Below are 11,120 nucleotides of genomic sequence, written 5' to 3' on the forward strand. Positions count from 1 at the left end.
CTTATAAACATAATGCGCCTCACACATTATGATATCCTTTATTAATGCCATTTTACACATAATGTCCCTTACACAAATGCCGCACATTATTAATGCACTTATACACATAATGACACACATAGTGCCCCCTACACATTTGCTGCACATTAGTAGTGCCCCTATACACATAATGACACGCATACAGTAGTACCCTTTTACACATATGCCGCACATTATTAATGCCCTTATACACATAATGACACGCATAGTGCCCCTTACACATATTCCGAACACTACTGTACAAATAACCCACTCACATGCACACAGCAATCACACTGCCACTAACACTGTGACCTCTGCCTCCTCTTGGATACAGACGTGTCCTCCTAAATCTTGCCTCAATGCTAACGTCTGGCACCTTTTTTTTAATCAAAATGCATCTTATTTTGGCTAGGATGCCCAAGCAGCTTCTACTGATTAAAATGATATGCAGCATGCCCAGGGCCGGACTGGGACTAAAAATAGGCCCTGGCACTTTGAAGCACACAGGGCCACCTCTGTGACTCCTCCCCTTACTATTCCTGACTCCTCCCACTTATTAGTCTATGCTCTTACAAATATAATTAATATTCTAACAACATAAAAGCGTACATCATTCTCTATTAAAATACACACAACCAGTGGTTGAAGTGGAAATTTTTAAGTGGGGGTATGGAAATGCGAACTTTGTAATTAAGCGCGCGCCGAAGGCACGCGTTCTCCGGAAAAGGGGGCGTGGCCTTCAGTGTAGTTTACCACACCATACACCCCTTATACGCATTATGCACCACAATAGTAGGACCCCTTATACTATCTAGTACTGGTGCCTCTTTCACATTATAACACACAGTATGAGCCAAAATTCACATTATAGCACCCGGTATGAGCCAAAATTTACATTATAGCACACGGTATGAGCCGAAATTTACCTTATATGCCCCCAATAGTGCAGTGCCAGATCCACAATTGCCCCCACAGTGCCAGGTATACAAATGCCCCCACAGTGCCAGGTATACAAATGCCCCCACAGTGCCAGGTATACAAATACCCCCACAGTGCCAGGTATACAAATACCCCCACAGTGCCAGGTATACAAATGCCCCCACAGTGCCAGGTATACAAATGCCCCCACAGTGCCAGGTATACAAATGCCCCCACAGTGCCAGGTATACAATTGCCCCCACAGCAGCCAGTGCTGCAGCTGCTTACCGCTGCTGCACTGCTGCTTCTCCTCCGGGCTCCGGCTGTGAGGGACGGGTGAGTCAGGAGAGGAGAGCGCCCGCCAGCGCGACTGTGTCTGGCGCGGCAGCGTATAGCGGACTTCGTGCAAACCAGCCACGGACCGGCGGCTTCTGATTGGCTGCCGGTCCGGACCGGCGGCTTCTGATTGGCTGCCGGTCTGCGAGCTCTGATTGGCTCACGAACCGGCGGCTGGTTTGAAGTCCGCTATATGCCGCCGCGCCAGACACAGCCGCGCTGGCGGGCGCTCTCCTCTCCTGACAGCTGAGACACGCTGCCGCCGGACTGAGCGGCAGCGTGTATCAGTGAGCGCTGGACCGGCCCACGTGGCCATCGGCCCTTCTGGCATTTGCCAGAAGTGCCAGATGGCCAGTCCGGCCCTGAGCATGCCTATATACTGTGTGAGACTGCGGCTGTGTCTGCATATGAAATGATACACACAGAATATAGGCATGCTGCATATCATTTTAATCAGCAGAAGCTGCTGATGCCCCTAGGTATATCAAATGCCCTAGGCAATTGCCTAGTTTGCCTATACCTATGGCCGGCTCTGATTAGAAACCTCACCTTCTTGCTTTAATTCGTTTGCCACCATTCTGCAGATCATTAACACTTTATTTGCAGGCATTTCTGTGGTCTGCAAGAATTTTTACTGTAAGGTTAGCATATGTAACTTTACTTTAGTATTTTTAAATACTATCCTAGCGTGCTTATAACAGGACACATTCTTTGTTCTGAAATGTTCCACAACATATCCCAGTACAAAACCAAGTACAGTCTCAATCAAAAGTAAGCTTACAACTAACCATGATATATTAAACATTTATCCACTTTAAAATTTACCGTTATGGTAAGAACTTACCGTTGATAACGGGATTTCTCTTATGTCCACAGGATAACATTGGGATATGCCGGAGCAACAGCGGAATTGGCACCAATCGGTCACGAGCTTTCTGGCCTCCCAGGATGCATCGGGGCTTCTCCATATAATCCAGCCCACTGACTCAGTCAAATCCGTTCTTTCCACAGCAATTTAGGCAGGAGCATCAGGCAGAAACCTATTTAGGCGATAAGAACACACATACACACTCTTCCATGCAAGAGGTGGTGTGATTGTCAAGATCCTCAAATCAGGTGTGTCAGGGTGGGACCCCTGTGGATACCTGTGAACATAAGAGAAATCCCGTTATCAACGGTAAGTTTTTACTATAATGGTAAATTTCTCTGGCTGGGTCCACAGGTTATCCACAGGATAACATTGGGATTCCCAAAGCCAGTTTAGTGGTGGGGACGCTCCTGATTAGACAGGAGAATCTTTTGCCCGAATTCAGCATCATGAGAGGCAAAAGTATCCATGGCATAATGTCTAATGAAAGTGTTAATGGAAGACCTATGTGGCTGCCTTACCAATCTGTTCTGCTGAAGCACCCTATTGTGCCTCTTACGTGTAGAGTATGCAGAGACATTAGCCGGAGTAGAGATATGAGCACGAGAAAAAAGCTGCTGAAATTACCATTCGGAGCCCTCTTGCCAGCGTCTGTTTACTAGCAGGCCATCCTCTTCTAAATCCGTAGAAGATGAAGAGATAATCTGTTTTTCTGATGGCACTAGTACAATCTATGAAGATTCTTACCCGGACCACGTCCAGCGACGCTTCTCCCTCAGAAAGTCCCGATACCTGAAAAAGCTGGGACTACAATCTCCTTGTTAAGGTGAAACTTTAAAACCACCTTCGGAAGATAACCAGATTTAATTCTAAGAACTACCTTATCTGGAAATAATATTAGAAAAGGAGACTTACACTACCGTGCTCCTAAATCTGACACTCTTCTAACTGGCACCCTTGCCAGTAGAACGAGCACTTTAGCCGTTAACCCTTCAAGATCTGCTCTCTTAAGTGGTTTAAACAGAGGTCCCTGAAAGATTTTAAGAACTAGATTCAAATCCCAGGGAACTGCAGGAGGAATGAATGGAGGTTGAATGTGTACAATTCCCCGAAAGAAAGTACACAACCTGTAAGTCAGCATCTTTTCTCTGAAACTACACAGTTAATGCTGATACTTGATCTCTCAAGGAAGGTACTTCCAACTCCTTATCCAATCCTGCTTGAAGAAAAATCCAAAATCCTGGATACTTTAAAAAGATCTTGGATTCAAACTTCTTTCACTATACTAATGAATACATACAAGCTTAAGAAGGTTTTTCTTGCTCTAAGCATAGTTTGAATTACTTGTTTTGAAGATTCTCTAGTTTCTTAAGATAGAGCTTTCAACAACCACGCCGGCAAAGACAGACGATCCAGATGGCTGTGACAACAAGGACCCTGCATTAGCAGATCTGGACGTTGACGGAGCAGTATTGGTGCTTCCATGGACAACCTTAGTAGATCTGTGTACCAATGCCTTCTGAGCCAAGCTGGAGCTTTAAGAATTATGGCTCCTTTTGGTTGCTGAATTTTTCTCACTACCCTGGGTAACAGGGATGTTGGAGGGAACAAATATGCCAGATGAAATTTCCATTTCACTGACAGTGCGTCTACAAGGACCGCTCCGGGATCCTTTGTTTTTGATCCGTACCTCAGAACTTTGTTGTTTAAACGAGAAGCCATGAGGTCTATCTCTGGTAGACCCCATCTGTTATGTATCAGGGGAATAATAAAGAATAAAGTGGATAATGTAATTACCAAATTACAGTAATAAGCGAAGAAAACCACTGTTTTCTAATTTATCTTAGATTTGGTGGTGCACCCTGAGTCAGTAATGAAACATGCAAAGGGGAAGGAGAAAAGAAGACTCTTTTGTGGGCGCACTCTTGTATATCTTGAAGTCTCAGATGAAACAATAGTTTTTATAAAAATATAATTTTATTAACAATATCAATAAAATAAAATAGTAGTTGGATAAACGAACAAGAAAAAGAAAAGAGGAACAGGAACAAATAATACTAGCATAAATGCTTGATAAAGGTTCCAAAACTGTCCGGGTTTCAAATACAGATTTGCCACAACTGATTGCCTGAAAATGTATAATCCTAAACGAATGCAAGTCGGTAAACAAAAGCACCTCAATGATATTAGTGATTTTTGTAGGCTATGATTTCTTGCCACTTGTAATAAAAAAGAGGATAGAAAAGGCTGAATAGATGAGATGAATCTGCTGTCAGTGTTAGACGCTGAGCATGGCCGTCCAAATCTTCTACTGAACTGAGTATTCCTCAATAGTCTCCCACTTGAGTACTAACTCAGCCCAACACTGCTTAGCTTCGAAGATCCGAAGGATTCGGGCGTTGCCAGTGTGGTATGAAAGTAGAAAGAATATCCAATGTTGGTAGGCTCTGGAATCACTGATGAGAGTTCACGAATGTTGTTGTAAAGAATAGAATAGATGGTAGATGGGAGAGGAAAATAGGGGATCTGCTGCCAACGTTAGACAGGGATGGATATCCCTAAATCAATGGTGAGAGTCCTGAAAATAGGTAAATGTAAGAAAAAACCAAGAGAGACGTGGGAAGAATAAATTTCAGCCAAATGGCTCTCACTAGCAACCTATGGTAGATTCTGGCTGCACGCTAGAAAACTAATGAAAGATTTCTTGATGGTGATTTAACCAGAAATGGTTGTCCAAATATGCGGTTCACACTAAACAAATAGATATCCTATGTCTTCCAACATATCACTAGTGTAGCTGAAAGAATGGAAAAGATGGCTAGAAAGTAGCTAATTTATAACACAGCTCTATAAAGGAAGATGAATTGTAACTTATAAGGAAGATGAATTGTAACTAAATATAGTTCTATGTAAGGATTGCAAAAGGAGTCACTAGATAGCTAATAGCTTGTTCATAGAATTTGAATTATCAAAAACATCAGTTTTAGAAAGAAGACTTTGGTTATAATAAACCAGTAACATATAATATTTCACAGTACACAAGCTATAAATAAGAAAAAGAAAACTAATGGTCGTAATGGATCAGGTATAAATCAAAGTTTTTTTAAAGCAATATATAGAGCTGTTATAAAATTCGAAATATGTGATAGTAGGGTAATATGTAAGGATGTTACCCGAGTCCAAATAAAGTGGCCCTGCGCCGTGCTACTGGAGCGCGTTGTGGATGGAGAATACCGTCGGTCGCTGAATAAGGATTCGGTGCAGGCAGTAGACGTCCGTGGAAAAGGTCCGTCGCTGAAGCACGCTGGGTTAGGATGAGATGCGGTGCAGACAGAAGACGTCCGTGGAAAGGTCCGTCGCTGTGGTGTGGAATGCCGTGTGACCGCTGAGCCGAATGGTGCACGGCTGTCAAAGTCTGTGTAGGAGGTCTTACGATACGATGTCAGGTACCCCGTTGTGGAAGCGCATAGCGGACGGGAGATGTCGGGTAGACGCTGGTACTGGATAGGACGGGGCTGAACGAAGCTAAGGCAGGCAGAAGATGGCTGTGTCCCCGGACAGTGGGTGTGTGGAAGACGCGTTTCGCCCGTTCACCAGGCTTGGTCACTTCCTGATGATCCGTACTTCAGAACTTTGTTATTTAAACGAGAAGTCATGAGGTCTATCTCTGGTAGACCCCATCTGTTCACTATCGTCTGAAACACTTCTGGGTGTAATGCCCATTCAGTTTCCCGAATGGTGTGTCGACTGAGAAAATCCGCTTCCCGGTTCAGTACACCTGGAACAAACACTGCTGACAATGCTGGAAGATGGAGTTCTGCCCACCTTAGTATGGGAGTTACTGCCTCCATCAATCTTTTGCTGTGAGTTCCTCCCTGATGATTGAGGTATGCTACTGCTGTTGCATTGTCTGAGTGAATCTGGACCGGTCTTCCTTGCAGACTGTCCTTTGCCTGAACTAGAGCCATATATATGGCCCTTATTTCTAACAGATTTATTGGCAGGTGACTTTCCCTTATGGTCCATTTTCCCTGGAACCAAAGGTTTTCGAACACCGCTCCCCAGCCTTGAAGACTGGCATCTGTTGACAGGACTTGCCATTCTTTTATCCAAAAGGGTCTCCCCTTGTTTAAATGGTCTGTCTGTAGCCACCACGTAGAGACCTTTTTACGTTTACCGGAAACTATCATCTGCTTTTTTATTGTCTGATGATTTCAGTTCCATTTGGTCAGAATAAGGTGCTGTAATGGTCTGGAGTGGAATTGTGCATATTCCACCATGGCGAAGGTTGACACCATCAGACCCAACAGTCGCATTGCTGCATGGACTGACATTGTCTGAGTGTGCAACGACTCCTGAGTCATGACCTGCACCTTGGCTATCTTTTTCTCTGGCAAGAAAATTCTCTGTAGACCCGAGTCCAATACGCCCCCAAATGAACCATCCGTTGTGACGGAATCAGAGACGACTTTTCCCAGTTTATGAGCCACCCGTGTCTTTGTAGACAAACTACTGTCTGTTGAAGGTGGCTCAAAAGCCATTCCTGCAAATGTGCTAGGATTAACAAATTGTCGAGGTATGGAAATATTCTTATCCCCTGCTTGCGGCGATAAGCTGCCATAACCACCATAACTTTGGTAAACACCCTGGGTGCTGTTGCTAGCCCGAAGGTCAAAGCTTGGAATAAACTATTAGTATATTTTTTTGGAGTGTGGGAGGAAACCGAAGTACCGGGAGGAAACCCATGCAAGTATAGGGAGAATATACAAACTCCACACAGTTAGGGCAGTGGTGGGAATCGAACCCATGACCTCAGTTGTGTGAACCAGTAATGCTAACCATTACACCGTCTGTACTGCCTGGAGGATGGCAAACCTGAGGTAACATTGATGAGACCGTGCTATAGGCACATGTAGGTAAGCATCCTGTATCCAGAGATACCATTTAATCTCCCAGCTCCATGGCCAAAATTATGGAGCGTAATGTATCCATGTGGAACTTTAGAATCCAAATGTATTTGCTTAACCTTTAGAGATTGAGGATTGGTCGGAATGACCCATTCTGCTTCTGAATCAAGAAGAGAGTAAAAACCCTGTCCCATTGCAACGGGGGTACTGGGATAATTACACCAGACTGAAGCAATTTCTGAACTGCTTCTTGCAAGGCCCTGGCTTTCGATTCTATTCGAGACGGGCTGGTGCAAAAAAAATCTTTGAGGAGGCTGCTTCTTGAAAGGGAAACCATAACCGAGAGATACCACCTTCTGCACCTAAGCATCTGTCGTCGACTGCTGCCATATGTGTGCAAAGTGAAGGAGTCGGCTCCCAACCCTGGAATCCACCAGGCGGAGGCCCACACCCTCAAACTGATGGCTTCTGCTCTGGAAGCTGGCCGTCTATTGGCCCATTGCTTCCTACCCCTAGCTGATTTATTGTACTGGGATTGGTTAGAATCATCCTTTCCTTTTGCTCTACCTTGCCATCGAAATGGGCGAAATTTTTAACCCCTCGGTTTAGGGTTATAACCTTTTTGGATTCAGCTTCCAATTCCAGAATATCTGGTCAATTGCTTTCCGAACAGAATATTACCAGCGAAAGGCAACGCTTCCAGAGCTTTCTTGGATTCTGCATCCGCTTTCGAAGTACGTAGCTAAATTGCTCTACGAGCGGCTACCGTTAAGGCTGATGCTTTAGAAGCAATCGTACCCATATCAATTGCTGCTTCTTCCAAATATTGCGCAGCTTGTTTTATATGGCCTAGATGAGACTCCTGTTCCTTGGTAGGTGCGGAAAGGCCACTCTCTAGTTCCTCCGCCTATTCTACCATTGCTTTTGCCATCCAGGCTGAAGCCATAGCTGGCCTTACAACAGCCCCTGACAGAGAAAAAATGTTTTTCAAAAACCATCTACTCTTCTATCTGTGACATCATTCAATGGGGTAGAGGGTAACGGTAAAATAGATTTTCGCACAAGTCGCACGACATGTGCATCTACTTTAGGAGGAACTTCGCTTTTAGAACAGTCCTCAGCCGGAAAAGGATAGTAAGAATCCCTCTTTTTCGGAATTCTATATTTTTTATTGGGTGTAGCCCAAGGTTCTTCCATGATTTCTGTCAGAACTTCTGACCCTGGAAACTCAATCCTAACTGCTTTTGGACGTTTAAACACAGGTGCTTTAGATTTTGTTATTGCTTTGGCTGATTCTTCCAGAGACAGAACAGCCTTCATGGCATCAATAAGCTCAGCTATATCCTCTGAGCTGAAACCCTCCAACTGGTCGTCATATGGGGATTTGAATACACAGTATCCTCATCTGTTGTATCGTCTTGTGTAGTCTGTAACATAGATGCATCTACCCTGGTTTTACTAACCTGCTTACTTGTTGAAGCTGCTGGAATGAACCCACAAAAATGGAGCTGCATGTAATGGCTAATAGTGTATCCTACTCCCGGGTGTGACACCACAGGTGCTAATCTGTCAGCTATTGTAGACAAAGTCTGTGCAAACACACCCCATGGTGGATCTACTGGTTGCTGAAACTGTCTTTTATTTTGCTGATACGCACACCAGTTAGCACATAACCCGTCATAAGTTAGATACTGGGCTAACAACCCTACTTTACAAGATAGACATGTTAAGGGTGTAGGAGTCCCTGACAAAGTATCCTCGTCACTTTTGCCACTCATAGACATGGTAAATAATCTGTTTATAAAATATACTACACTCTCTGTGACTGAGATCACTTACATAAATATAAAAGTGATATCAATCTGACCACAACCCGAGCACCCGAACTGAGGTTCAGAAACAATACCGACAAACATATAAAAGTCAGCAATCACAATAGCAGTCAGTCACATGTTAAATATTAGCAATTGTCATATGAGTATATAATCAACCACAAAATTACTAGTCCAGTATGTAGGAGTACAATTTACTGTTTCGGTTTTTAAACAGCTATTTTAATAATAGGATTTTAATACCTACCGGTAAATCCTTTTCTCTTAGTCCTAGAGGATGCTGGGGATGCTTCAAGAACCATGGGGTTTATACCAAAGCTCTAGAACGGGCGGGAGTGCGGATGACTCTGCAGCACCGATTGACAAAACAAGAGGTCCTCCTCAGCCAGGGTATCAAACTTGTAAAACCTCGCAAAGGTGTTTGAACCAGACCAAGTAGCAGCTCGGCAAAGCTGTAATGCCGAGACCCCTCGGGCAGCCGCCCAAGATGAGCCCACCTTTCTGGTAGAATGGGCTTTCACTGATTTCGGTAACCGCAATCCTGCCATAGAATGAGCCTGCTGAATCGTATTACAGATCCAGCGCGCAATAGTCTGCTTGGAAGCAGGAACCCCAATCTTGTTGGGAGCCCACAGGACAAACAGAGCCTCTGTTTTCCTAATCTGCGCCGTTCTGGCGACATAGGTTTTCAAAGCTCTGACCACATAGAGAGACTTCGATTCCGCCAAGGCGTCAGTAGCCACGGGCACCACAATAGGCTGGTTTACCTGAAATGATGAAACCACTTTTGTCAGAAATTGCTGACGAGTTCTCAACTCCGCTCTATCAGCATGGAAGATTAAATAGGGGCTTTTGTGAGACAAAGCCGCCAACTCAGATACCCGCCTTGCGGATGCCAAGGTCAACAACATGACTACTTTCCAAGTAAGGAATTTTAACTCAACCTTACGTAAAGGTTCAAACCAATGAGATTGCAGGAACTGCAATACCACATTAAGATCCCACAGGAGGCACAAATGGAGGTTGGATGTGCAGCACGCCTTTCACCAAGGTCTGAACTTCTGGAAGGGAGGCCAATTCCTTCTGAAAGAAGATTGATAAGGCCGAAATTTGTACTTTAATAGAGCCTAACTTTAGGCCCACATCCACACCCGCTTGCAAAAAATGGAGCAAACGCCCCAGCTGAAATTCCTCCGTAGGAGCCTTCTTGGATTCACACCAAGACACATATTTCCTTTAAACTTGGTGGCAATGCTTTGCCGTTACTTCTATCCTAGCCTGAAGAAGTGTGGGAATGACTAGGATTTGGCGTTCAACCGCCATGCCGTTAAACGCAGCCGCAGTAAGTCTTGATACACGCACGGTCCTTGTTGTAACAGGTCTTCCCGTAGAGGAAGAGGCCAGGGATCTTCTATGAGCAACTCCTGAAGATCTGGATACCAGGCCCTCTTTGGCCAGTCTGGAACAATGAGTATCGCCTGGACCCTTGTTCTTATAATCTTTATCACCTGTGGAATGAGTGGAAGTGGAGGGAACACATAGACCGACGGAAACACCCATGGTGTCACTAGGGCATCCACCGCTATTGCTTGAGGGTCCCTCGACCTGGAAATATATCTCGGAAGTTTCTTGTTGAGGCGAGACGCCATCATGTCTATTTGAGGAATTCCCCAACGACTTGTCACTTCTGCAAAGATCTCTTGATGAAGACCCCACTCTCCTGCGTGTCTGCTGAGGAAGTCTGCTTCCCAGTTGTCCACTCCTGGAATGAAGACTGCTGACAGAGGGCTTGCATGTTTCTCTGCCCAGCGAAGCACTTTCGTGGCCTCGCCCATCGCCGCTCTGCGCTTTGTTCCGCAATGGCGGTTTATGTACGCCACTGCTGTTATGTTGTCTGACTGAATCAAGACGGGAAGACCGCGAAGATGTTCCGCTTGCAGAATGCCGTTGTAAATGGCCCTTAATTCCAGAATGTTTATGTGTAGACCAGTATCCTGGCTTGACCATTTTCCCTGAAAATTTATACCCTGTGTGACTGCTCCCCAGCCTCGGAGACTGGCATCTGTGGTCACCAGGATTCAATCCTGAATCCCGAACCTGCGACCCTCCAGAAGGTGAGAATTGTGCAGCCACCACAGACGGGAGGAAAGCCTGGTCCTGGAAGATAGGATAATTTTCCGGTGCATGTCCACGTGAGATCCGGACCACTTGTCCAACAGGTCCCACTGAAATACCCTG

This window comes from Pseudophryne corroboree, chromosome 5 (genome assembly GCF_028390025.1).
Source record: "Pseudophryne corroboree isolate aPseCor3 chromosome 5, aPseCor3.hap2, whole genome shotgun sequence".
Classification (NCBI taxonomy): domain Eukaryota; kingdom Metazoa; phylum Chordata; class Amphibia; order Anura; family Myobatrachidae; genus Pseudophryne; species Pseudophryne corroboree.